The 27,525-nt window shown below is 45.4% G+C and overlaps 1 protein-coding gene across 3 annotated transcripts in view; it reads left to right on the top strand.

The window, feature by feature from the left end:
• RBM27 (RNA binding motif protein 27) overlaps positions 1-27,525 on the top strand; it is a 622,061-nt gene that overhangs the window by 115,237 nt on the left and 479,299 nt on the right. The gene's annotated exons all lie outside the window — the stretch shown is intronic.

Genomic DNA, 27,525 nt, shown 5'->3' with positions numbered 1-27,525 from the left:
AGAATAAGGAGGAAGAGTGTTAAAAAAATACACTTTGCATTGGGCAGTAAAATACCTTGTGATGGTCCTTGTTGCTACTGATCTGAATATACCATTCTTTATTTGGGGAAACAGCACTGTTGCACATCAAATACTCTTAAGATTGTTTTATTTAGCATAATGCTAATTGTTAGTCAGTTTGTGAGTGCTTAATTTCATAGGAAGTGACACTGGCTCTTAAAAATGGGAGAGATATAAACAGCATATCCGACAAGTGAAAAATATGAGAGTTATAGAAATAGTCTAGTCTGAGTCCAACATCATCTCCTGATTATCCATAAACAGTACGGCTAATCTGCCACATTATTGTTAAATGAAAATATATCTATAGTACAGATGTGTTCTTCAGTATGGTTTTCAATCAAGTGTCAAAGCATTTAGATTTAGTTTTGGTGAAGTTCTTCTCGTTGGTCTGAAAGTCCCTAACTCATTCAGGCTTTTTGTCTTAATGTGCAACAGCAGTAAAGTCTCTGCAGTTACTTTAATTACTAATTTCAAATTGCATTATAGGGTCTGCACTGTCTGTAAATAGCCCATCCTCACATTACCATTCTTTTACCTTTGTACCCTTGTATTACTCACATCCAAAGGGGTATACAAAAAAAGTTTGTTTTGGTTCAAAACAAATGTGTAAAAAAAAAAAAAAATGCACGTTAAAATTCCGGGCCTTTAAAACAAACTGTAAATCCAATGCAACACCTTATGTCTTTTTTGAATTCTAATAGGACAGTAGTAACAATTTAGCAATCATCGTGATTCGTAAATTTAGGACTTCATCCTCTAGGTTCAAACAGTGGACTTCTTACTTTGTTGTAGGTGATCAGTCTACAAAATATGTCCATTTCTGTAGGGTTCCGACCTACCTTCTAGTCAGTTTGGCTTATCTGATGAACACTGATTCTTTGTGTTTGGGGTCTCCAAACCTTTGCTCTCCTAGTCTGAAGATTAGGCAATACTGATAAACAAGGTGATCAACTAGATGAAAAGTGTGAGGGACTGTAATTCAGTGATTCGTTAAGGCATACTTAGTGCCAAGTGTTCTTTTTAACTCTGACTTTCACAGACAACATTTACATTTGCCCTTGCCCTCAGTGAGTGCCTATATATGTCATATTTTAGGGTTTTCTGGGACACTTCCCAAAGATAGATACATTACTGAGGGTTGGAAGATTCCTGCAGCTCTGACTCGCACACCATCTAACTCTGCACCTCCACAAACTTTATTTTTGGTGCTGCTTCAGGGGGTGTCCTTGTTTATACTCCTTGTTTCCCTTGTTTAACACTGTTTGCCCTAGCTATGACTTTCATACTACCACCATCCCCTATGCTCACCTTTGTGCCATAGGCTCTCTCCAAATCTGTTGACATTATCACTGTCACAAAAGAGGAGGTACATGCTTGTTTTGATGTCCCTCTGTCACACTATCTCCCTACAGTCCAAAGGTTCACCAGATGGAGGAGGGTTTTTTGACCGGCTTGCAGTCCTCAGCAAAGATTGGACACATGGAGGATGATGACTCATTCCTCAAAATAATACTGCTATTAGCCTTTGCCTAGACTTTAAAAAAAATCCATATGGTCTTGACACATGGCTAGCTAGATGTGGGATCCCTTACTCCTTTGACACCAGGTGCACTAAAAGCAGCAGAAGTGCTGGCATTGCCTTTATGTACAGCTAAAAGAAAGGGAAACATTTCACTTAAGTTCTGCAGCAATCTTCTGCTGTTTCAGAACCCCTACTTCCTTTTAACGAGGTGCTTTTTGACCTAGTTCTGCCTGCCTTAAAGAAGCTCTTTTCAGGCCATGGACAAGTAACCTGACTACATAGATGTGCACCCTCTAACCTAAAGGTTTTGTCATACTGCTCTTCACTGGAGAGTTAAGTGGTTCTATCCTCATCTGCCACGCCTAGCATTTCTCAAAAGGCTCCCACAGATGTCAACTCAAAAAGTCTTGAATCTGTGTGCAGAAAAGTCTCTGCATTAGGCATCCTGGTGTCAAGCATGTGCATTTTCGGCTATTACATTCCTACCTTGTGGGAATTGAAAAAAAATGATGATAACCAATCTCCTGAACAAATGATGATGTTGTCAGACCTAGTCAACAGTGGCCTGGATGTTTTGAAACAAATCTTGATGTGTGGTCTGGAGTCTGCTGACAGGGTTGCCCAATGCATGGCCACAGTTACCTTGTGCTCTCAAGCCTGTACACCCTCCACAGGCTTATCATGAGAATTCCAGCCATGCCCTTCAGTGAGCTGCTTTTCGGGGAGAAGGCAGATTCCCGATCAGAAATGTTAAAATGCAGCCATTCTAAGGCTTGCACAGTGGGCCTTGCCTCCAAGTTGAAACAGTTCCACCAGCAGTATTGCTGCATCTGGGGCTATGTGAGAGGAGAACTGGTTGCAGATTCCTTACCTTAGAATTTCCCCCAGATGGCAGATTGAATCTGGAAATTTTTCTTGAGCAGTACCCTGGTGCGCTGTTAGGTGGTGTCGATCGGCTCCGCGTCGGTCGTCTGCACTGGATAAAACGTTGCGGATCCTGTGGAGGTGCCATTCAGGCATGCTCACGTCAGTTCTTTTCTTTCTGCGCCAGAAGAGTTTCCCCTCAGTCGCTTTTTGACTGATCTTTTCTGACTTCTTATTGAAGTTTTTTTATTGTCGACTCTTCTGGTGTCGATGATGTCTTCCCGTGAGACTGGGTTGAAGCCCTGTGGCTCCTTCCATTGGGCGATGTCCATGACTGATCTGCACCTTGTGTGCCTGTGGTGTCTAGAGCACAACCATGACCTGAAGGCTTGCTCAGTGTGCCAGGCCATGAATCCAAAAGCTTTGAGGGAGCCATCTCGGTCAAGGGGAGGGTCCCGAGAATGCTTGCTGAGTCCCCTTCATCTTCGTCCCACTCCAAGTCCTGGGGTGGTTGGGTAAATCGAGGCACAAGAAGAAGTCAAACAATCGTTCTTCGACTTAACCCCGTCTGTTGGCCGACGAGATGAGGGAAAGGGTGCCTCATCACTCTAGGCCTCTGTACTCCGAGCCCGCATCTGGGTCACCTCCATGCCATCCTGAGTATCTGGGAGCTGGAGCAACCCCTGCCCAATTCAGAGTTTTTTGAGGCCATGTGCCTCATTTTTGGCTAGTCTGACTCCGCTGAAGCACCTTCGGGCCCCCCGGGGTCAGAAGGGGCCACTTATGGTACATAGCCGGCAGCTTCAGCCTCTACTCCAGTGGGTACCATGGATCCGTTCCTGGATTTGAACTGGTCGTACCACACCTCAACCTTTGTTGATGCTCCCTATGCCATACGTGCCCCTGGGTGGCATTGATCCCATCCTATTTGCCGACATGGAGCTGGACTGGCCTTGCCCCTTATGTCGGATCCTGACCCTTATTCTCTTGGTTTTGGGGTAGAGTGGGGAATGGGAGAATACCAGCTAAAAAACTTTTTGGACTGGCATATGGACCTGGGTGAAGCCAGTGGTCTGGATACTTCCCTTGACCCTGGCATGCTTTCTTCCCCTGACTACTGAGGAGGGAGCGTCCTATTCCATGGTGATGCAATCAGCAGCCAGGTCCTGGGCCTAGAGCTACCTTTAGTGGCAGTCAGGACTAACCTCCTGACAGAGGGGGATTCATCCTGTGCACCCCAATTGCCCTTTAATGAAGCCCTCATTGATGTCCTGCTGGGTACTTGGTCCAAACCCAGCACAGGGGCTCCTGTTAACAGGACTATTGCCCGCTGCCAACGGCCTGTGCCTAATTACCCAGCATTCCTGACACCCTACCCCTGAGAGCTTGGTTATCCAAGCCTCTATATCCCATGGCATGTTCCCTTCAGCACCCCAGATAGGGAATCCAGGAGGCTGGACCATCTTGGGAAGATGTTTTATTCCTCCAGCCTGGCATTGCAGCCCTTGAAAATAACATGCTATTTAGGCCGCTACTTGACACACTGTGGGATACAGTTACGTAAGTGCTGCCGCAGGCCCAGGAGGAGGCGCAGGCTGTACTCTCTCAAGCAGCTGCTGACAGAAGAGGCACTGTAACGTTCACGATCAGATGTGGACTAGACTCGACGCACTCAGTGGGCAGGGTGGTTGCATCAACAGTGGTCGTGGTTGAGGATGCCTGTTTTATCAGGGGATGTCCAGTCTAACCTTATGGACATGCCCTTTGATGGCACACGTCTCTTCAATGAGAAATCAGACTTTGCCCTCGAACGCTTCAAGTATTCTCATGCTACGGCCAGTTCTTTGGTCTTAGGGCTGCCCCTCATCCCCCTCAGTCTTTTCACCCCTTTTGTGGCTACGGAAGGTCGTCCTGCCACGTCCATTACCATCCAGCTGCTGTGTGTGCCGCACAGCCTCTGCTTGGCTGGGTATATGGGATCCACTGCCCCTGTGGATCTGGGAGCCTACGGTCTGGCCAGTAAACCCCTCCCCCCTCCTTGGATGGCACCGGTCTCTTCAGAGAAAAAGCAGACTCCTTGCTCAAACACTTCAAGGAATCTCATGCTACGGCCAGGTCTTTGGGCCTCACAGCTGTCCCTAGCCACCTCGGTCTTCTTTTCATTCTTTTCGCGGCTAGAGGAGGGCGTCCCGCCATGTCTGTTCCCATCCAGCTGCTGCGCTTGATGCACAGCCTCTGCGTGGCCAGGGATGTGGTATCTAACGCCCCTGTGGATCTGAGAGTTAGTAGTCTGGTCAGTACCCACAACCCTAGCTGCCTCAAAACCTTCAAAGTCTGATTCCAAAACAGGGACAATTAGGAGGCAGGGTTGAGCCATCACCCTGCTCCGCTGGCAGTCCATCACATCACACAGGTGGGTTTTGGAGATAGTCCAAAGGAGCTACTCCCTCCTATTCAAGACTACTCCTCCATCCATGCCACCATCTTATGTTCGGATGATGGAGGATCACTTGACACTTCCCTGCAGGGTGGTTACAGCTTTCTTTGCCAGGGGAGACATTTGCTGGGTTTCACGATAAACGTGCTGAGGTCACACCTGACTCCATCTCAGACACCCTCTTTCATCTGAGCTGTTCTGGACACAGTGCAGTTTTGGACTTATTCTTCTGAGCGGTGAGTCCAAGATATGATACTGATGTTTCAGCCTCTGTTCTGTATTTTGGCAAGAATGACTAGGAGGCTGATGGGCCTCATGGCCTCAAGCATCTTGCTGGTGAGAAATGCCGGATGGCGTATGTGAGCTCTGCAGGGGGACCTGAAGTTCCATTGGGCGCAGCATCAAGGGACTCTCTCTGACATGGTCTAGATCTCTGTGGTAACTGCATGAGATCTGCAGTGGGTCAGAAGCAGTTCCATCTCCCTTCTCCAAACAGATCAAACAGTAGCGACAGTCCTGGGATGGGGCGTCGACCTAGGAGAGGAAGAGATCACAGGCATCTGGTTTCTGGCTGAGTCCAGCCTCTACATCAACCTGTTGGAGCTTCTGCCGATCAGACTAGCATTGAAGGAATTTCTTCCCCCTCTGAAAGGGAAGGTAGTGCAAATGTTCACAAACACCATTCCCATGTGGAAGTGCAGCAAGCAGGGTGGGGTCATGGACCCTTTGTCAAGAGTATCTGTGCCTCTGGACACTGCTGTAACATCAGGGCATTTCCCTGGTGGTTCAAAATCTGGCGGGCTCTCTGAATGTCAGAGTGGACAATCTCAGCTGACAATGCTTGGTCGATCACGAATGGCATTTCCATCCGGAGGTGGTGCAAGATCTCTTTCAGCAGTGGGGAGAGCCCTGGTTAGATCTGTTCCTCTCTGCAGAGAACAGGCAATGTCGGAAACAACAAGCAATATTGCTAAGTCAGCACTCGCTCGATAACTCTTTACATCTGGAGTGAAGCTCAGGACTCGTGTACTCCTTTCTGCCCATACCACTTATACCCAGAGTTCTGAAGAAGATCAAGAATAACGAGCCCAAGTAACCCATTTGGCTCCGGAAGAGGCTCGAAAAGTTGAGGCTCCTGAGCTATTGAGCATGGCCATCGGTTCCCGGATCAGAATGCCCCTTTGGGAGTATCTTCTGTGGCAGCAACAGGGGAGAATTCTTCACCCGATCCTGTCCAGTCTTGGCCTACTTGCGTGGAGATTGAGCAGGGGCAGTTGACAGTTTCTTTTACTTTTCGCCCAAAGTCTGTAACGTTATCTTGGCAGCCCGGCAGCCCGGCATCCCTCCACCAGAACGGTATACGCCTATTGTTGGGAGAAATTTGTGGCATGATTCACAGACTGGTCTGACCCTCCTCTCTGAGGTTCTATTGTTCATACTTTAGTTGGTCCATCAGGGCTCTGCTTTGGACAGTCTCAAAGGTTATTTGTCTGCAATTCTACTTTCTTACGGGCTGCCTGATCAGCCTTTCTTGTTTAAATCCTCTATCGTAAATAGGTTCCTTAAAGGTCTTCCATCCCATTCGTTATTCCCCACTGGGACTTGAATTTGGTCCTAACATAATGTGTGCTCCTTTGGAGCCTCTCCACAATTGTCCTTTAAGGCCTCTCACTTTGAAATCAGCCTTACTTGTGGCCATTACAGGTGCCCGCTGGGTGAGTGATTTGCAGGCATTGTCATTTAAGCCACCCTGCCTTTCCATCTATTCTGACAAGTGGTGCTTTGCATACTGGCCTGCTTTCTCCTGAAAGTGGTTACGTCCTTCCATTTAGGCCAATTTATCACCTTGCCTACTTTTTACGCACCCGCATTCTTAAAAGGAAGAGGAGATACTCCACCGCCTGAACACAAAAAGAGCATTGGCATTCTACCTTGATAGTACCAAAGAGCTTGAGGTGGATGATCGACTCTTTGTTGGTATATAGGGCTGTGAAGAAAGGTCAAGCAATACAGAAGAGAATCATCTCCATACGTGTTAGTCAATGCGTACCACATTTTAATGCAGAGTATAAGAACCCCTTGACGGCTTGCATGCTCATTCTACCAGAGCTAAAGCTGCAACTACTGCGTTAGCATGCTGAGGTCCAGTCCTTGACATGCGTCAGATGGCAGTGTGGACTTAACTTCACACGTTAACCAAACACTACTGCCTGGCCACGCAGGTCCATAGGGACAGGCATTTTGCCCATTCAGTCCTGCAGGACTATCTAGTATGAACTTGGTACGCAGGCCCCCCTTCGGTAAGGTATTGCTTGGGTATCTATTCTAAGGTACGGAATCTGCAACTGGATGTCTCTATCAGATGCCTTATCTGGTAGTGACTATCTGCGAACTGATTTCTAGGTATAAGGACTTCCCTTTCAGGGCCCTAGTTTTGACACACTAGTGGTCAGTGTTCTTCATGGCTCTGGGCTTGTGATGTGGCAATTAGTGAAAAGAAACTGAGGTCAGCGCGCTGGGGTTGGTGCCTATATAGGACCCGTAACTTCATATCGTACACGGACGAGACTGGGAGTGGAGCCGATCAATGCCACTTAATGGCGTGCAGTGGTACTGTTTGAGAAAAATCTCAGGATCCAGGATAACGCCTAGTGGAAATTCTAAGGTAAGCAATCTGCAGCTAGATATTGTCTCTACCAGATAATGCGTTACAGTAGGTAAGTGACTTGTTCTTGTCCACCCTCCCCTTCCTGTTTTCCTCCTGGACCTCTGTTGGTCGCTGCAAAAACTAATGATTGTATGGCTCCCTAAGCTACAGATATTGAGGGCTAACATTTTTGCCATATGAAGACGTTGCCCATTATGATGGTTATTTCTAACATAGAATTCTCACCTTTAGATTACTCTTCATGTGCCAGCCTAGATCCAGAAACTCATCTTCAGCAGTGCTCAAGGGCTCTGCTACGTGGTGCTGTGTGGCTCAACTTTGGCTCCCTACTGCTCTGAGAGCAGCAGAGCTGCATATAAATGCCCAGTGTACTGATGTCAACCGTTTCTTTGTTGCCACTTTCATTAGTTTCTTGGGCCATCTGCGACACTGGAGCACATTAAATTCTTAAAGGAGGCCATGCTGCAGATTTTTGATGTGCTTACAGCTCCCTCTGGAGTGCTTTTGGGACCCAAGGCACAAAAGGGCCCCAGTCGTAGTGCTGGTAGTAGATCATTCCTCGTCGCCACCATGAGCTGTTGCCATCCAACTTCCACCCTGTAGTGATGTTGGTAAAATGTTCCGCTTTGGCTCCATTACCTATGATGGACCCTTTCACGTCAACACCAGTTCTGACACCACTGCCGCCAAAAGAAAATTCTGTGCTGATTCCGAGGTTGGATACAGTCTTGACGGATGTTGCTCTGAGATAATGAAATCTCAACCGGTTGTCTTATATCCTGACTCTGTACCAGTGCTTCTACCAGGGCAGATGTGCCAGTAGAGGCTTCATTATCTTTTCTGATTCTGAACAAGTGACACCACAGAGTAAGGAGGAGGAGGCAGAGGAGCAGGAGGAGTGTGATGCTGATAGAGATGGTTTTCTCTCCCCCTCATTATACAGATGATAACTTATGAGAGGCCAGTGAACTTAGAGCCTCCTCTGAGGCAGGGTTGACTTGTCACATGGGTCACAAACTGAAGCATGTGCCTCCTTTTCATGGTGGTCCGGAGTGCAAATGTCATCCTAGATTTACTCTTCTCATTTGAGAGCAAAACTAAGGTCCTTATAGAAATTTTACAACCTATGCCAGCCTCTTCTGAGCCTTTTCTGCCTTTTAGCGAGGCCCCCACCAAAGCTTTGATGGCCCCCAGGTCCGTGCCCTGTTACCAAACACTGGTGGACAGGCAGGTAACTAAGTGTAACGGACTGGCTCCTGGCGATCATGATTTCTTACTAAACATCATGCTCCAATGACCCTTTTTGTCCTGACTTCAGCTAGTAAAGTGAAAGCCATTTACTTCCTATGACTTCTCCTGATGCAGAGTTGAGAAGGATTTATGCTTTTGTCAAGGATATGTTTTCTTCTGCCATTCCTCTTACATTGCAGACAGTTAATGTTTTCTGCCTGCTGGGCCACTACATACGGACATGGCCCCACACACTTAAATACACCCACACATAATCTTACACACTCTTTGGCTGGTTCTTAGATGCAACTTTGACTGAAGTGTGCTGGGTTCCTGCTAACCTGTTTGCCAGTGTTCCTTCCGTAAAAAAACAGGACACCTGGCCACTTGACCCTTCAGCCCCTCTGTAAATCCCTTGTAAATTATACCCATCGGTACTGAGAAGGGCACCTCAGGGCTGTAGCACATCTTGTGCTACTTTGAGGGATTCAGCACCAACCTTCTGCAGACTTCCATTGCAGGCTGTGTGGCAAGGCGCCCCCAAAATTTAAAACACAACATGACACACACTTGCCCCCTAAAACACTGCTTGTAGTATCTGTAAGTCACCCTTAGAGCAGGCCTTGAGCCCTCTGCTAGGGTGTATTATTTTACAAGTGAGGCCATATATGCATGAGCAAATATGCCCCTACTATGTCTTTATCGATTCTTAGACATAGTAAGTGCTTAGGGAAGCCATTTTAAATACATGTGCTGGACAGTGGTCAATACGAGCTCCCCAGCTACATGATGACTTCTCTGAACCTATGGATCTTTGGTATCAAACATCTCATATAAAAAAAAAACCTCAGTGATTCCAGTGACAGATTTATTAATACATGTACCCAGAGGGCACCTTAGAGGTGCCTCCCTGAAAAACTTACCAACTGCTGGTGAGCTCACTGACCGGTTCTAGCCAGTCTGCCACCAACAGACAAGAATCTGACCTCCCAGAGTGATCCTATGCTCTACAGAGGTCAGAACCAAAAGCCCGTCCAGGCTGGGGTATTAACCACCCTCCCCCCTACAGGATTACCTGCATTTCAAGACGGGAGCTTCAAAGAACACTAGAAGGAGGACTTATGCCAAGCATGTGTATCTGCAGCTACACATGCCATTGAATATACAGACAGAGACGCACATACATATATAGTTATATATACACACGCACATTTAGTCACTTAAAAAAACAAAGGTTACAGGGACGTTATAGTTAGGGTCTGAAATTACTTGCACATGAGGGTCTAGGATTCAAAAGTCAATACAATGCATTTTTCAGAGGCGGTAATGTTATCCTGTGGCGGAATAACAAATACTACATATTGGTATAGTATAGTGACATATGGGACCTATCTCCTGAACTTAAGGTAAGTATGGGGCGAAGTCCAAGGTAGCACCAACACGTCAGTTCTGGCAATACTGGGGCGGTTCGGTGCAGAGGTGCTTTTCGGCATCAGGTGCCCAGTGGTATTTTATTGGTGGGGGAACATGTACTGCATTCGGGTACTTCATAGCAACTTACGGGACCAATCTCCTGGACTTCAGGGAAGTATGGGGCATGGGCCAAGGCCACACCGACAGGTCACACCAGGCATCAGAGTGCAGAGCTGCATTACAGCGTTGGGTGCCCAATGTTAGTCAGTGGAGATCGGTCTGGTTAAAAAGAGGCTGCAGGTTTGGACTAGGGGGCCAGTTGGGCCAGCAAGTTGGCCCAGTGCTTACAATGCTCGTGGCGTGGGGACACCTAAGGTCCTCTTCTGTAGGGGCGACTAACTGCTCGACCACACTTCCCAAAAAGAGAGCATTTGGGCTGTCTTTTGTGCCTCTGTGATAGTTCTGGGGATTGCACTGTATACCTCATTTTGGTCCACCATATAAAGAGGGTGCTTCCTACACTCAAAGACCCACTCAGACATTCACATTCCCACTAAGACTCACGCACCCACATCCCTCACAGACTCTCATACCCATACAGTCCCTCACACACCTACTTTCACTCTCGGACACCCTCACACCCAGTTTCACACCCACATAGACCCACGTGTGCAAGTAATTTCAGAACCATAAAGTCCCTGTAACCTTTGGTTTTTTAAAAGTGACTAAGTGTGTGTGTGTGTGTGTGTGTGTGTGTGTGTGTGTGTGTGTGTGTGTGTGTATATATATATATATATATATATATATATATATATATATATATTCAATGGCATGTTTAGCTGCAGATAAACAAGCTTTTGCATAAGCTCGCCTTCTAGTTTTGGGCTCAGAGTGTTACAAGTTTTTTTTACGAAGAAGGTTTTCGAGTCACAAGATCTAATCGCTCTTCCTCTCAGTGATAGTGTGCATGGCCATTGAGTCCTTTGTTAGATTGTTTTCTTTCCGCCGTCGGGTTCTGAAGTGTTTCTCCGGTAGATCTTGGTTCGGTACTATCTGGACTTCTCTCGTCTTTCTATAAACGTCGGTATAGTTCTTGATTGCATTTTCTAAACTTACATTCAATCCAATTGTAATTGTCAAGGTCAATTAAACGCCCTTTACGGACAACCTTGCCCTTCTTGGGCCTACTTCGACACGTGGTAGTTGAACAATGTCAAGTTGATAGAATGGACTCGGTTTCACTTTTGCCTTTGGTGTCAAGCCAAATTTTCATACACCGATAAGCACTCGGTGTGCAATCTGTATTTCTCCGGATCACAGAGATGAAAGCTGTGAAGCCTGTCGATCCTTTCGTTCCAAGAAGACTCTTAGGGATCAAAGAACACGTTGGTTGGAGATGGCGTCAAAGTCATCGGAACAAATGCCCGACATCTTGGGGGAAGAAAACACACAAGAAGAATTAGCTCATCACACAACAGTTTTCATCTCCGACTCCGACTCGGGTACAGATTCCGATGGCGACAGCCAATCCATCCCACTGGCGCAGTATGTGAGTACATCAGCCCCTTCCCACCAACAAAAAACAGCCAAAAAACCTAAAGCACCGGTCTTGGGTCCCCCACTGCTTGCCAGCCATAGTCCGACCCGAAAAATACAATCGGATGACCAACCCTCGTGTTCGACACCGAAGCACAAGACCAAAGTGCATTCAGCGCTGACCAAACAGCTTGCTATGCCTGTTTGAGGATCAAGTCAAAAATCAGAGACTTCCACCTCGGAACTGAAAAAAGTAATAACGCTTTTGGAGCAGACGTTTTCGGCCTGACTCAAACATTTGGTTTCCAAACTTTCGGAGCTGAAACATGTAGGTGGAAAATATGCTCCAGTTATTGAGGAGTCTTCTGAAATAAGGCCCATATTGGAAGTAATGGACGCTATACAATGAAAAATCCATATAGAGAAGGACACAGGAAGAATCACAGCTTCTCCTCCTCCAACAATCAAAACAAAATTGACTTTACAAGAGATTTTAGAAACTGGACCTCCACCTGCTAAAATATTTCAACAAAAGGAGAACCCAAAGGCACCACAACAGCCTTCACCTCCACATTCTCCTTTACTCCCTGCTTCTCCACCACCACCTTCACCTACACAGTTTTCTCCACTGTCCCCTATCTCAACACGTGGGGATGATTTATATGACACTCAACAGGATATAGATCCATGGGACTTGAATGATTCAGATCCCATCCCTTCTAATGAACCTGATAGATACCCTGCAAGACCATCTCCACCTGAAGATACCACTGCTTTCAGTGAGGTTATAGCTAGGGCAGCTGCATATCATAAGTTAGTTACACACACGTCCCTTTGAGGATGATTTTTTTATTTCATTCACTAACATCTACTCATAAGGAGTATCAGTGTCTTCCTATGCTCCCAGGCATGCTAAACATGCAGAGGACATTTTCAAAGAACGAGTAAAATCTAGAATTATTACACCAAGGGGTGGATAAAAAGTATGAACCTGCACCCTCTGATTCTATTTTTATTAGAGCTTAAATGCCACCTGGCTCTATATTCGTCAGTGCAGCAAAAAGGGGCAAATAGCCAGTCTACAGAGGATACTCCTCCTCCAGACAAGTAAAGTTGTAAATTTGATGCAGTTGGAAAGAGAGTAGCAACTCAAACTGCTAGCCATTGAAGGATTGCAAACTTTCAAGCACTGTTGGCAAGATAGGATAGGGCTCATTGGGAGGAAATGGAAGATCTGCTACAGTACCTTCCACCAGAACACCAGAAAATGGCTCAACAGATAGTAGCAGAGGGGCAGGCCATCTCTAAAAATTAAATTAGATCTGCAATAGGTGCAACAGATACAGCAGCAAGGGGTATCAACACCAGTGTCCTCATTAGAAGGCACGCATGGTTAATGTCTTCAGGGTTTTAACCAGAAATAGAACAGGCAGTGTTGAATATGCCCTTTGATAAGCAACACCTATTTGGCCCAGAGGTTGATACAATCATAGAAAAGCTGAATAAAGATTATGATACAGCTAAAGCTATGGGTGCCCTTTACTACAGCTACTCAGGGAACTTTGCGCAAGCCGCAGTTAAGAGGTGGTTTCAAACCACCAACCTCAGAACCATCCACATCCCAACAGAAACCCGTGCCACAATATTACAACAGTGGCTCCTTCAAAGGTTCTTACAGAGGAAATATTTATAGCAGGAAAGGTAAATCAACCACCCCAAGAGGTTCCTCAACGAAACAGTGACTTTTTACAGATCCCCACACAGCATACATCTCCTGTGGGAGGAAGACTGGAAAATGTTTACCCACAGTGGCACAACATTACTAAAGATAATGGGTTCAATGAATTATCCAACATGGTTATTGCCTAGAACTTATCTCTACTCCACCAAACCTTTCCCCTCGCTCGCACAAACTTACTCTGGAACATCTCAATTTATTAAAACAGGAGATACTCACTTCTACTCAAAGGTGCCATAGTGATGGTGCCTATATCCCAACAAGGGTCAGGAGTGTATTCACTATACTTCCTTATACCAAAGAAAGAAGGTCCTCTCTTCTCTTAGATCTCAGACAACTCAATCAGTACATTCTGTCAGAACACTTTCACATGTTCACTCTACAGGACATTATTCCCCTGCTCCAAAACAAGATTACATGACCGCATTAGATTTGAAAGATGCCTATTTCCACATTCCCATATATCCAGCAAATAGGACATTTTTAAGATTTGTTATAGCAGGGAAGCACTACCAATTCAAAGTACTACCCTTCGGAGTCAAAACAGCACCAAATGTCTGGCAGTAGTTGCAGCATTCGTCAGATGACAACACCTATATGTCTTTCCGTATCTAGACGACTGGTTCATAAAAGCCAGTACAATTCAAACCATTTAACAACACACACAGTATACAGTGGACACACTACACTACCTAGGATTCTCAATCAATTATCAAAAATGTCACCTGCAGCCAGCACAAGTACAACCATATCTAGGAGCAATTCTGAACACTTAATTAGCACACCCAAGCCCAGTGAGAATTCTAACTTTTCACAATGTCATCTCAACTGTAATACAACCACACTTAAACAGTGAAGTTGATCCTGAAACTGTTGGGAATGATGGCATCATGCATAGAAATTGTATCCAATGCGCGCCTAAACATGAGACTGCTACAGCAGTCTCTCGCAACAATGCTCTCAGGCACAGGGTCACGTTCAGGATATAGTGTTGTTGGAACCGCCAGACTTATCACTCTCTGCAATGGTGGAATCACACCAACTTATTAAAAGGGCAGCCCTTTCTGGACCCTGTGCCACAGACCATAATCACAACCGATAGATCAATGATAGTTTGGGAGCCCGCCTTACAAGGGGAATGGAACTCATTTCAACATACTTATCACATAAACCATTTGGAATTACTAGCAGTGTTACTAGCACTCAAAGCTTTTCAAACACAAATCAAACGCATGACAGTGTTAATAAGGACAGACAACATGACCACAATTTATTATCTGCAAAAACAGAGGGGAGTGAGGTGGGGCACTCATCTCAATTGTCCCTTTTAGCACAGACAGTTTGGAAATGGGTAATTCACATTCAACTACTAACAGAATAAATCCCAGGGGGACACAATCAACAAGAACACAAATGAGATTCACCTACAAGTGATTCAACAATACTTCCAAATGTGGGGAACCCCAGACATAGACCTCTTTGCCACAAGTGAAAACGCAATATGCCCATACTTTGCATCCAGGTACCCACACCTTCAAGCCAAGGATAATGCTCAGTGGATCAATTGGTCAAGGATATTTGCTTACACTTTTCCGTCTTTCCCACTAATTCGATTTCTGGTCAACAGGATCCATGTCATCTCCCTCACTATGATACTCATAGCTCCCACGTGGGTACATCAACATTGGTACAGAACACTGTTGGATCTGTCTGTAGTACCACATCTCAAGCTTCCAAACAGACTAGACCTATTAACTCAAAACAAAGGTCAAATCAGGCACCCCAATCCCAGTATGCTCTAACTGGCGATTTGGCTCCTGAGACCAAAGAATTTGGCTAGCTATAGCTTCCATTTGAATGTATGGATATTCTAAAAGAAGCACACAAACCTAAAACTAGACATTGTTATGCAACAAAATGTTAATTGTATATTACTGCCAACCCAAAAACATTAACCCACTTCAAGCATCAGTACAAGATATTGTCTATTTGCTTCATTTACAAAAAGCATATCTTGAATATTCATCTATTAAAATCCTTTTTACAGCAATAGCTGCTTACCTCTAAAACAGACAGCATACTTCTCTGTTTAGGATTCCTGTGTATGAAAGCTTTTATGGAAGGCCTTAAAAGAATTATTCCAGCTAGAGCTCCATCAGCTCCTGCCTGGAATCATCACATCGTGCTCACAAGACTTATGGGTCCACCATTTGAACCCATGCATTCTGCGCTCTCCAGTTTTTGTCATTGAAGGTTGCTTTCTTAGTAGCAATTACTTCCTTGAGAAGAGTTAGTGATATTCAAGCATTCACTTTACAAGAACCTTTCTTTCAAATTCACAAGAACAGAATAGTCCTTCGGACAAACCCAAAATTCCTACCAAAAGTAGTTTCACCATTTCATATCAACCAGTCAGTGGAATTAAGTCTTCCTTCCAGTGCCAGATTCAGTTGCTGAAACAGCTCTTCATACCCTTGATATTAAAAGGGCTCTTATGTATTATATAGATAGAACAAAACATTTCAGAAAGTCTAAACAAATCTTTGTGGCTTTTCAGCAACCTCACAAGGGTAATCCTATTTCAAAATAAGGATTAGCCAGATGGATAGTAAAGTGTATTCAAACTTGCTATCTTAAAGCTAAAAGACAGTTATTAGTAACTCCTAAAGCACATTCTACTGGAAAGAAAGGAGCTTTAATGGCATTCTTAGGAAATATACCAATAGTAGATTTATGTAAAGCAGCCACATGGTCCACACTGCACACATTTACTGAACACTACTGTGTGGATGTCTTATCTCACCAACAAGCAAATGTTGGACATGCAGTGCTTAAAACACTATTTCAAACTACTCCAACTCCCATAGGCTAGCCACTTCTTATTTTGGGAGGGAACTGCTTTACAGTCTATGCAAAGCATGTGTATCTGCAGCTACACATGCCATCGAACGGAAAATGTACTTACCCAGTAGACGTCTGTTTGTGGCATGTAGTGCTGCGGATTCATATGCGCTCTCCCTCCTCCCCAGAAGCCTGCAGCTGTTGTGATACTTTATTTCTGTAAATATGTATATACATTGCATAGAAATCTTCTTTTCTCACTATGTATATGACGGCGGCACAAAAAGTGAGTACACCTGCCCCGACCCAGCCCCAAACTCAAGTGAAGAAACAGAAGGCTTCGGGGACGCCACTGCCGGAAGGCCATGGCTCGACCCACTAGAAAAGCAGTGACCAAATACCATCTTTGGCACTGAAAAAGGCCAAGATAGTGCCATAGTCTTCCGACTCGGGTCGAGAAACTGGCACCGAAAAGAGTCTACATTTGTAGGAAGTTGGCTCTGTATGTGCTATTTCAAAGTAAGGAATAGCATGCACAGAGTCCAAGGGTTCCCCTTAGAGGTAAAATAGTGGTAAAAATAGATAATACTAATGCTCTATTTTGTGGTAGTGTGGTCGAGCAGTAGGCTTATCCAAGGAGTAGTGTTAAGCATTTGTTGTACATACACATAGACAATAAATGAGGTACACACACTCAGAGACAAATCCAGCCAATAGGTTTTGTTATAGAAAAATATCTTTTCTTAGTTTATTTTAAGAACCACAGGTTCAAATTTAACATGTAATATCTTATTTGAAAGGTATTGCAGGTAAGTACATTAGGAACTTTGAATCATTTCAATTGCATGTATACTTTTCAAGTTATTCACAAATAGCTACTTTAAAAGTGGACACAGTGCAATTTTCACAGTTCCTGGGGGAGGTAAGTTTTTGTTAGTTTTACCAGGTAAGTAAGACACTTACAGGGTTCAGTTCTTGGTCCGAGGTAGCCCACCGTTGGGGGTTCAGAGCAACCCCAAAGTCACCACACCAGCAGCTCAGGGCCGGTCAGGTGCAGAGTTCAAAGTGGTGCCCAAAACGCATAGGCTAGAATGGAGAGAAGGGGGTGCCCCGGTTCCGGTCTGCTTGCAAATAAGTACCCGCGTCTTCGGAGGGCAGACCAGGGGGGTTTTGTAGGGCACCGGGGGGGACACAAGCCCACACAGAAATTTCACCCTCAGCAGCGCGGGGGCGGCCGGGTGCAGTGTAGAAACAAGCGTCGGGTTCGCAATGTTAGTCTATGAGAGATCAACGGATCTCTTCAGCGCTGCAGGCAGGCAAGGGGGGGCTTCCTCGGGGAAACCTCCACTTGGGCAAGGGAGAGGGACTCCTGGGGGTCACTTCTCCAGTGAAAGTCCGGTCCTTCAGGTCCTGGGGGCTGCGGGTGCAGGGTCTTTTCCAGGCGTCGGGACTTAGGTTTCAGAGAGTCGCGGTCAGGGGAAGCCTCGGGATTCCCTCTGCAGGCGGCGCTGTGGGGGCTCAGGGGGGACAGGTTTTGGTACTCACAGTCGGAGAGTAGTCCGGGGGTCCTCCCTGAGGTGTTGGTTCTCCACCAGCCGAGTCGGGGTCGCCGGGTGCAGTGTTGCAAGTCTCACGCTTCTTGCGGGGAGATTGCAGGGTCTTTAAAGCTGCTCCTTGAAACAAAGTTGCAGTCTTTTTGGAGCAGGTCCGCTGTCCTCGGGAGTTTCTTGTCTTTCTCGAAGCAGGGCAGTCCTCAGAGGATTCAGAGGTCGCTGGTCCCTCGGAAGGCGTCGCTGGAGCAGAGTTCTTTGGAAGGCAGGAGACAGGCCGGCGAGTTTCTGGAGCCAAGGCAGTTGTCGTCTTCTGGTCTTCCTCTGCAGGGGTTTTCAGCTAGGCAGTCCTTCTTCTTGTTGTCGCAGGAATCTAATTTTCTAGGGTTCAGGGTAGCCCTTAAATACTAAATTTAAGGGCGTGTTTAGGTCTGGGGGGTTAGTAGCCAATGGCTACTAGCCCTGAGGGTGGGTACACCCTCTTTGTGCCTCCTCCCAAGGGGAGGGGGTCACAATCCTAACCCTATTGGGGGAATCCTCCATCTGCAAGATGGAGGATTTCTAAAAGTTAGAGTCACTTCAGCTCAGGACACCTTAGGGGCTGTCCTGACTGGCCAGTGACTCCTCCTTGTTGCTTTCTTTGTTCCCTCCAGCCTTGCCGCCAAAAGTGGGGGCCGTGGCCGGAGGGGGCGGGCAACTCCACTAAGCTGGAGTGCCCTGCTGGGCTGTGACAAAGGGGTGAGCCTTTGAGGCTCACCGCCAGGTGTTACAGCTCCTGCCTGGGGGAGGTGTTAGCATCTCCACCCAGTGCAGGCTTTGTTACTGGCCTCAGAGTGACAAAGGCACTCTCCCCATGGGGCCAGCAACATGTCTCTAGTGTGGCAGGCTGCTGGAACTAGTCAGCCTACACAGACAGTCGGTTAAGTTTCAGGGGGCACCTCTAAGGTGCCCTCTGGGGTGTATTTTGCAATAAAATGTACACTGGCATCAGTGTGCATTTATTGTGCTGAGAAGTTTGATACCAAACTTCCCAGTTTTCAGTGTAGCCATTATGGTGCTGTGGAGTTCGTGTTTGACAGACTCACAGACCATATACTCTTATGGCTACCTTGCACTTACAATGTCTAAGGTTTTGTTTAGACACTGTAGGGGTACCATGCTCATGCACTGGTACCCTCACCTATGGTATAGTGCACCCTGCCTTAGGGCTGTAAGGCCTGCTAGAGGGGTGACTGACCTATACTTGCATAGGCAGTGAGAGGCTGGCATGGCACCTTGAGGGGAGTGCCATGTCGACTTACTCGTTTTGTTCTCACCAGCACACACAAGCTGGCAAGCAGTGTGTCTGTGCTGAGTGAGAGGTCTCCAGGGTGGCATAAGACATGCTGCAGCCCTTAGAGACCTTCCTTGGCATCAGGGCCCTTGGTACTAGAAGTACCAGTTACAAGGGACTTATCTGGCTGCCAGGGTCTGCCAATTGTGGATACAAAAGTACAGGTTAGGGAAAGAACACTGGTGCTGGGGCCTGGTTAGCAGGCCTCAGCACACTTTCAATTGTAAACATAGCATCAGCAAAGGCAAAAAGTCAGGGGGCAACCATGCCAAGGAGGCATTTCCTTACAACATTGATTGGTCGAATCGAACAAGCCTCAAAAGAGCCTCTCTGAGCTGAGACGGACAGTATCCATGGGGGTTTCGGTACCGAAAAAACGGCTTCGGAGCCGAAAAAGACTTCCTATATGGAAGAACATGGGCTCCCTCAACAACTCAAGGGGAGGCACAGGTTTGAGCAGGAACTGGATTTGGAAGAGCTTGACCAGACTCAACCAAGGCTACAAATCCAAAAGGACACAGGGAAAATTCAAACCATCCCTCTGCTCAAGTTTAAAAGCAAACTGGCTTATGAGACTGAAACTAAGCAACCAAAAGCCAAAGTGGCCACCACTTTTCACATTTCTCACCACAAACGTCCCCACCTCACTCGCCACAACGGACAAGGTCACCAGCTGGCACACCAATGGCACAGTCACCCACACATACTGGGATGACGCAGGGCGATGCAGACTCCTGGGATCTATACAACCCACCAGTTTCGGACAACAGTCCTGAGTGTTATCCTTCAAAGCTTTCACCTCCAGAGGATAGCACATCTTACACACAAGTACTGGCCAGAGCAGTGACATTTCATAGTGTCACAATGCACTCAGAACCAGTGGAGGATGACTTTCTTTTTAACACACTTCATATCAAAGCCTGCCAATGTTACCGGGCATGCTTAAGCAAGCACAACAGGTCTTTCAGGAACCGGTGAAAGGAAGGGCCATTACACCAAGGGTCGAGAAAAAATATAAACCTCCCCCGTCAGACCCTGTGTTTATTAGACAACAGCTCTCTCAGGACTCAGTTGTAGTGGGGGCCGCAAGAAAGCTGGCAAATACTCAATTGTCAGGGGATGCGCCACCCCCTGATAAAGAAAGCCGTAAGTTTGATGCAGCGGGAAAAAGAGTGGCATCGGAAGCGGCCAACCAGTGGCGTATCGCCAATTCACAAGCCCTCCTCACCCGTTACAACAGAGCACATTGGGACGAGATGCAGGATATTATCAAACATTTACCAAAGGAACATCAGAAGTGTGCTCAACAGGTGGTGGAGGAGGGACAGGCCATCTCCAACAACCAGATCCGCTCTGCACTGGACTCTGCTGATACAGCAGCACGGACTGTCAATACAGCAGTTACCATCAGGAGGCATGCATGTCTACGAAGTTCTGGTTTTAAGCCAGAAATACAGCAGGCGTCATTATTAAATATGCTGTTCAACCAACACCAACTATTTGGGCCGGAGGTGGACCCTTTAATAGAGAAAATGAAGAAGAACACAGACACGGCCAAAGCCATGGGCGTGCTCTATTCTTCCCAGTATAGAGGAACATTTAGGAAGCCACAGTTTAGGGGAGGGTTTAGACACCAACCCTCAGAGCCATCCACCTCCCAAACAAAACCCACTTACCAGTCTCCGTACCAGAGAGGGGGGTTTCGTGGTTCCTACAGTGTACAGTACCCAAGAGCAAGGGGAAAATTTAAGCCTGCCAAGCAGACCCCTAGTAACACACAGTGACTTCAATGTCACACTCCCCCAACACACATCACCAGTGGGAGGGGGAAGATTAACAAAATACCACAACAATTGGTCAGACATTACCACGGACACATGGGTCCTATCAATTATCCAACATGGTTACTGCATAGAGTTCACACAAATCCCTCCAGATGTTCCCCCAAGGACGCACAAACTATCCACACAACATCTACACCTACTACAAATAGAGGTGCAGCACTGCTAGCAAAACAAGCCATAGAACTAGTACCCCATCATCAAAAAGGAACGGGGTTGACTCCCTATATTTCCTTATTCCCAAAAAAGACAAAACATTAAGGCCAATTCTAGATCTCAGAACGTTAAATCTCTTCATCAAATCCAGATCATTTCCACATGGTCACACTACAGGACATAGTTCCCTTACTAAAACAGGGAGAATACATGGCAACACTGGATCTAAAGGATGCGTATTTTCACATACCCATTCATCCATCTCACAGGAAGTACCTCAGATTGTAATACAGGGCAACCATTACCAATTCAAAGTATTGCCCTTTGGGATAACAACAGCACCCAGAGTATTCACAAAATGCCTAGCCGTAGTAGCAGCTCATATAAGGAGACATCACATGCACGTATTCCTGTATCTAGACGATTGGCTAATAAAGGCCAACACAACACCGGTGTCAGTCACACGCAGTATGTAATAGATACTCTACACAAACTAGGGTTTTCTATAAATTACAAAAAATCTCACTTGCAATCATCCCAAATAAAACAATACTTGGGATCCACACTCAACACGCAAAAAGCAATTGCCACTCAAGTCCACAAAGAGTTCAATCGTTTCAAAATATAAGGTCAAGCATGCAACCAAACCAACAATACACGGTCAGGTTTTTAATTTAAACTACTAGGCATGATGTCCTCATGCATCGCTTTTTTCCCCAAACGCACGGCTACACATGCGGCCCTTACAACAGTGCCTAGCAAAACAATGGACGCAGGCACAGGGTCAACTTAAAGATCTAGTGTTGATAGACCGCCAAACACACTCTTCGCTTCAGTGGTGGAACCCTGTAAATGTAAACAAAGGGCGGCCATTTCAAGACCCAGTGCCTCATGCCATTATCACAACAGTCGCTTTCATGATTGGGTGGGGAGCATAACTCAACAATCACAGTATACATGGTCAATGGGACAGTCAACAAAAACAACTTCACATAAATCTCTTAGAACTACTAGCAGTCTTTCTAGCACTAAAAGCCTTTCAACACCTTCTAGTCCACAAACACATTCTTGTCAAAACAGACAATATGACAACAATGTACTATTTAAACAAACAAGGGGGGGGACACTTGTCACAACTGTGTCTCCTAGCACAAAAAATTGGCAATGGGCAATTCACAACCACATTCACCTGATAGCACAATATATACCAGGCATTCACAATCAGTTAGCTGACAATCTCAGTTGAGATCACCAACAAACTCACGAGTGGGAAATACATCCCCAGATTCTACAAGATTACTTCTACCTCTGGGAACACCAGACATAGATCTGTTTGCAACAAAATGCAAAATGCCAAAACTTCACATCCAGGTACCCACACCCTCAGTCCAAGGGCAATGCTCTATGGATCAGTTGGTCAGGGATATTTGCTTACGCTTTTCCCCCTCTCCCGCTCATTCCTTTCCTAGGCGACAAATGAGTCAAAACAAACTCAAACTAATACTCATAGCGCCAACATGGGCTCGCCAACCATGGTACACCACACTGTTGGACTTCTCAGTAGTACCTCACATCAAACTCCCAAACAGACCAGATCTGTTAACACAACACAAACAGATCAGACACCACAATCCAGCATCGCTCAACCTAGCAATGTGGCTCCTGAAGTCTTAGAATTTGGCTATCTAAACCTTTTAAATGTGTTTATGGAAGTCATTAAACAGGCAAGGAAACCAACAACAAGGCATTGTTATGCTAATAAATGGAAAAGGTTTGTTTTCTACTGCCAAGCAAATCAAATCACGCCGTTAGAGGCCTCCATACAAAACATTCTGAGTTACTTACTACACTTACAAAAGGGTAATCTCGCTTTTTCTTCCATCAAAATTAATCTCACTGCAATCTCTGCTTACCTGCAGATTAAACATACAAAGTCACTTTTTAGAATCCTAGTTATTAAAGCCTTTATGGAAGGACTAAAAAGGATCATACCTCCAAGAACCCCACCAGTACCCTCGTGGAATCTTAATATTGTACTTACACGACTCATGGGTCCACCGTTTGAACCCATGCATTCTTGTAAATCCAATTCTTAACTTGGAAGGTAGCTTTTCTAAAAGCCACCTCTTCACTACGAAGAGTTAGCGAAATACAGGCGTTTACCATCGAAGAACCATTTATACAAATACACAAACATAAAGTGGTTCTCCGTACAAATCCAAAATTTCTACCAAAAGTCATTTCACCGTTTCATCTAAACCAAACAGTTGAGCTCCCAGTCTTCTTCCCACAACCAGACTCCGTAGCAGAAAGAGCACTGCATACATTAGACATAAAGAGAGCGCTATTGTATTACATAGACAGAAGAAAAGCATTTCGTAAAACTAAACAATTGTTTGTTGCTTTCCAAAAACCCCATGCCGGTAACCCTATATCCAAACAGGGCATAGCCAGACGGATAGTCAAATGTATTCAGACCTGTTACCTCAAAGCTAAAAGAGAATTACCCATTACACCAAAGGCACACTCCACTAGAAAGAAAGGAGCAACAATGGCCTTTCTAGGTAATATACCAATAACAGAGATTTGTAAAGTGTCCACTTGGCCTACACCTCATACCTTTACTAAACATTACTGTGTAGATGTGTTAGTAACACAACAAGCCACAATAGGACAGGCTGTGTTAAGAAAATTATTTTAAACAACTTCAACTCCTACAGGCTGACCACCGCTTTCGGGAGGATTACTGCTTTGTAGTCTATGCACAGCATGTGTATCTGCAGCTACACATGCCATCGAATGGAAAATGTCACTTACCCAGTGTACATCTGTTCGTGGCATGTTGCGCTGCAGATTCACATGCGCCCTCCCACCTCCCCGGGAGCCAGTAGCCATTTTAGTTGCATTTAAATTGTATATATGTAAATAAATATTCCTTTGCCACAAACTATGGTCATACATATCTACTCCATTGCATGGACATCTTTGGTATCCTCATTCTACCACTCACCGTATGCGGGGAAAACAATCTAAGATGGAGTCGACGCCCATGCGCAATGGAGCCGAAAGGGAGGAGTCACTTGGTCTCGTGACTCGAAAAGACTTCTTCAAAGAAAAACAACTTGTAACACTCGGAGCCCAACACTAGATGGCATGAACAGTACACAGCACAGCATGTGAATCTGCAGCGCAACATGCCACGAACAGATGTACACTGTGCAAGTGACATTTTCCATATATATCTCCAAGAAAGAAGTGACTCAAACAGATGATCTCACTAAAGAACAAAAATATATTTCTACTACAACGTTTCAGCTTCCAGCTTCCGCCTTCCTCAGGTAGTACAAGATTGTTTGCTCAGTGGCTGCACAGCTGACACTGGTGGATTTTCAAAAAGCATCATGAGTGAAGATTCCAATTGGAATGTGGAATCAATGCAGTCCTGAGAGCTGTTACAAAAAGGACCTATGGAATAAGACAGCATTCTACATGTTGCTCTACATGCATTAGTTATGTGATTCAGTGCCAATGTCAAAGCTGTAAAAAACAATATGTAGGTCAAACTGTGAATGACCTCCGTACACGATTCAGGAACCACAAATCAGCAATAATTAACAAGAAACTTGACCAGCCTGTAGCCAACCATTTTAACCTTGTGGACCATTTACTATCAGATTTGAAAATGTTCCCTGTGGAACATGTTTTAAAGGAAGAACTACTGGACATCAGAGAGAATTTCTGGATGTACAGTTTAAAATCACTGCATCCAGATTGACTGAACATCACTGACAATACCACTTGCTTTCTGCATATCTGAAGAGTTCTCAGGACTGCATTGATTCCACATTCCAATTGGAATCTTCACTCATGATGCTTTCTGAAAATCCACCAGTGTCAGCTGTGCATCCACTGAGCAAACAATCTTGTACTACCTGAGGAAGGCGGAAGCTGTGTGTGTGTGTGGTCCTACACTTTCTTCTTCACCCTCATGTGGGAAAACAATCTAACAAAGGACTCCGTGCCCATGCGCACTTTCTCTGAGAGGAGGTGTCGTGAAAACCTTCTCCGAAGAATAACAACTTTTAACACTCCGAGCCCAACAAAAGACGGTGGAAACATATGACCATAAAAGCATAGAATAAAACACTGATATCGCTCAATAATAAAAACAAACTTTCAAAATTATCATGAGAATACAAAAAAAGGTATGTCTATTAGTAAAAACAACTGGGTAATATGTAGCAAACCACCTCTATGTCAGCAATATAACAAAAGCCTCAATTTTGTGCCCGCTAAATTAGACGGAAATATGTTAAGGATACATCATCGCAAGCAGGCAGTCTATAGAGATTTGTTAATAAAATGATAACATTTTAAAGTAAGAGCTATACAGCTAGACAAAAGATCTAAAATTAGCCTAGTTATAAGGCATATTTACTTATTAAACTTGGAGTGAAAGGAATATATTTAAGGACTGAGAAACGCACTGATGTTGATTATAAATGCCGTAAAACGTGCAGTCCTTTTTTGTATTTGTGTGTACTGAAATTCTTATGACTTAAGAGAGGGCGTAGGAAACGTGATCCTCAAGTGAAATATCGTGTACAAAAGAGCATAAAGTGGATTGGAGAGAATCCACGTCACAGGGGAGTGAGGCAAACCAAGAGGCTGTCAGTGGGAATGGTACTAAGAAGCAGACCGTACTTAATCTTAAACGTATTAGATAGAATCTGTGCTCAGAGGGGGAGTTCCATTGAAAGAGAAGCATTTGCTGTAGTCTGGCCACTGAAGAAGCTGAGATCTTACATGTTTGGGACTCACTTCTGGGATCAGTCAGACCTTGGCCCCTCAAATGGCTCAGGTAAATGAGGGGTGAAAATCCTAAACTCTTAGGGTGGTCCATCTCCCTTCAGGGAATGGACTTTATGGTGGAGCATCACCTGGGGACTGACCATGCCAATGCTGATGGTCTTTCTGTTTTTCTTTTCCTTTCCTAGTGATGAGAGCTCCCATGGGGGTTGGGTAGCCTTCCCCACTTTCAACTGGGGCGGGGGGGGGGACAATGACATATGTTAGACCTGACAGCCTTAAAGTGGTCATCCCCCAACTTTCTGCCTGCCTGCTTCCCTCCATTTTCCTGTTCTGTTTTTACTGGTTTTAAGACTCTGCGCAATCTACCACTGCTGTCCAGTGCTAAAGTGCACATGCTTTCTCCCCTAAACATGGTAATATTGGTTCCTACCCAATTGGCATATTTAATTTATCTTTAAGTCCCTACTAAAGTGCACTACATGTGCCCAGGGCCTGTAAATTAAATGCTACTAGTGGACCTGCAACACTGATTGTACCAACCATATACGTAGCCCCTTAACCATATCTCAGGCCTGCCATTGCAAGGCCTGTGTGTGCAGTTGCACTGCCACTTTGACTTTGCATTTAAAACTACTTACCAAGCCCTAAACTCTCCTTTTTCTACATATGTCATCCCTAAGGTAAACCCTAGGTAGTCCATAGGACAGGGTGCTATGTAGGTAAAAGGCGGGACTTGTACTTATGTGGTTTACATGTCCTGGTAGTGAAAAACTCATAAATTTGTTTTCCACTACTGTGAAGCATGCTCCTCTCATAGACTAACATCAGAACTGTCCTCATACACTCTTGAGTGATAGATTCTAATCTGGAAGGAAAAGCTATGTCTTGTTTGGTATTGCAGAATAGTAATAGAAAATCCTGCTTACTGGTGAAGTTGGATTTAATATTACATTTTTAGAAATGCCACTTTTAGCAAGTGGGCATTTCTCTGCATTTACTGCCATCTGTGTCCTACAGCCTGTCTCCAATCCACATCTGGTCTTTGCTGGTTGACAGCTCCCCTTGTGCTATCCACCCAGACACATAGGACACTCAGTCACATCTGCATGCATCTGCATGTATCTGCATACTGAGTGGGTCTTTCAAAGTCCAGTGGCCTGCCCTCACACAAAGGACTTTGTATCCCCCCCCCCCCCCATTAGGGATCCTGGCAGACAGGACTGGGCTGAAAGGGGAACTTGTGCACTTCAAAACCGCTCTTTGAAGTTTTCCCACACTATAAAGGCATTTTTGGGTATGTAAACTGGGTCTCAGACCCCACCAAATCAGACACTTCTGGATCTACACCTGAACTCTGCCAGAGGAGCGCCTGGCTGCCCAAAGGACTCATCTGGACTGCTTTGCTGAGAAGGACTGCTGCTTGCTGGCCTCTGACTTTGCTTTTCGGACACTGCCTTCCTCAAAAGTGCTCTACAAGGGCTTGGATTTAACTTGCCTCCTGTTTTGAAGTCTCAGGAACAT

Source organism: Pleurodeles waltl, chromosome 7 (assembly GCF_031143425.1).
Source record: "Pleurodeles waltl isolate 20211129_DDA chromosome 7, aPleWal1.hap1.20221129, whole genome shotgun sequence".
Lineage (NCBI taxonomy): Eukaryota > Metazoa > Chordata > Amphibia > Caudata > Salamandridae > Pleurodeles > Pleurodeles waltl.
This window is presented reverse-complemented; position numbering and strand designations above follow the sequence as displayed.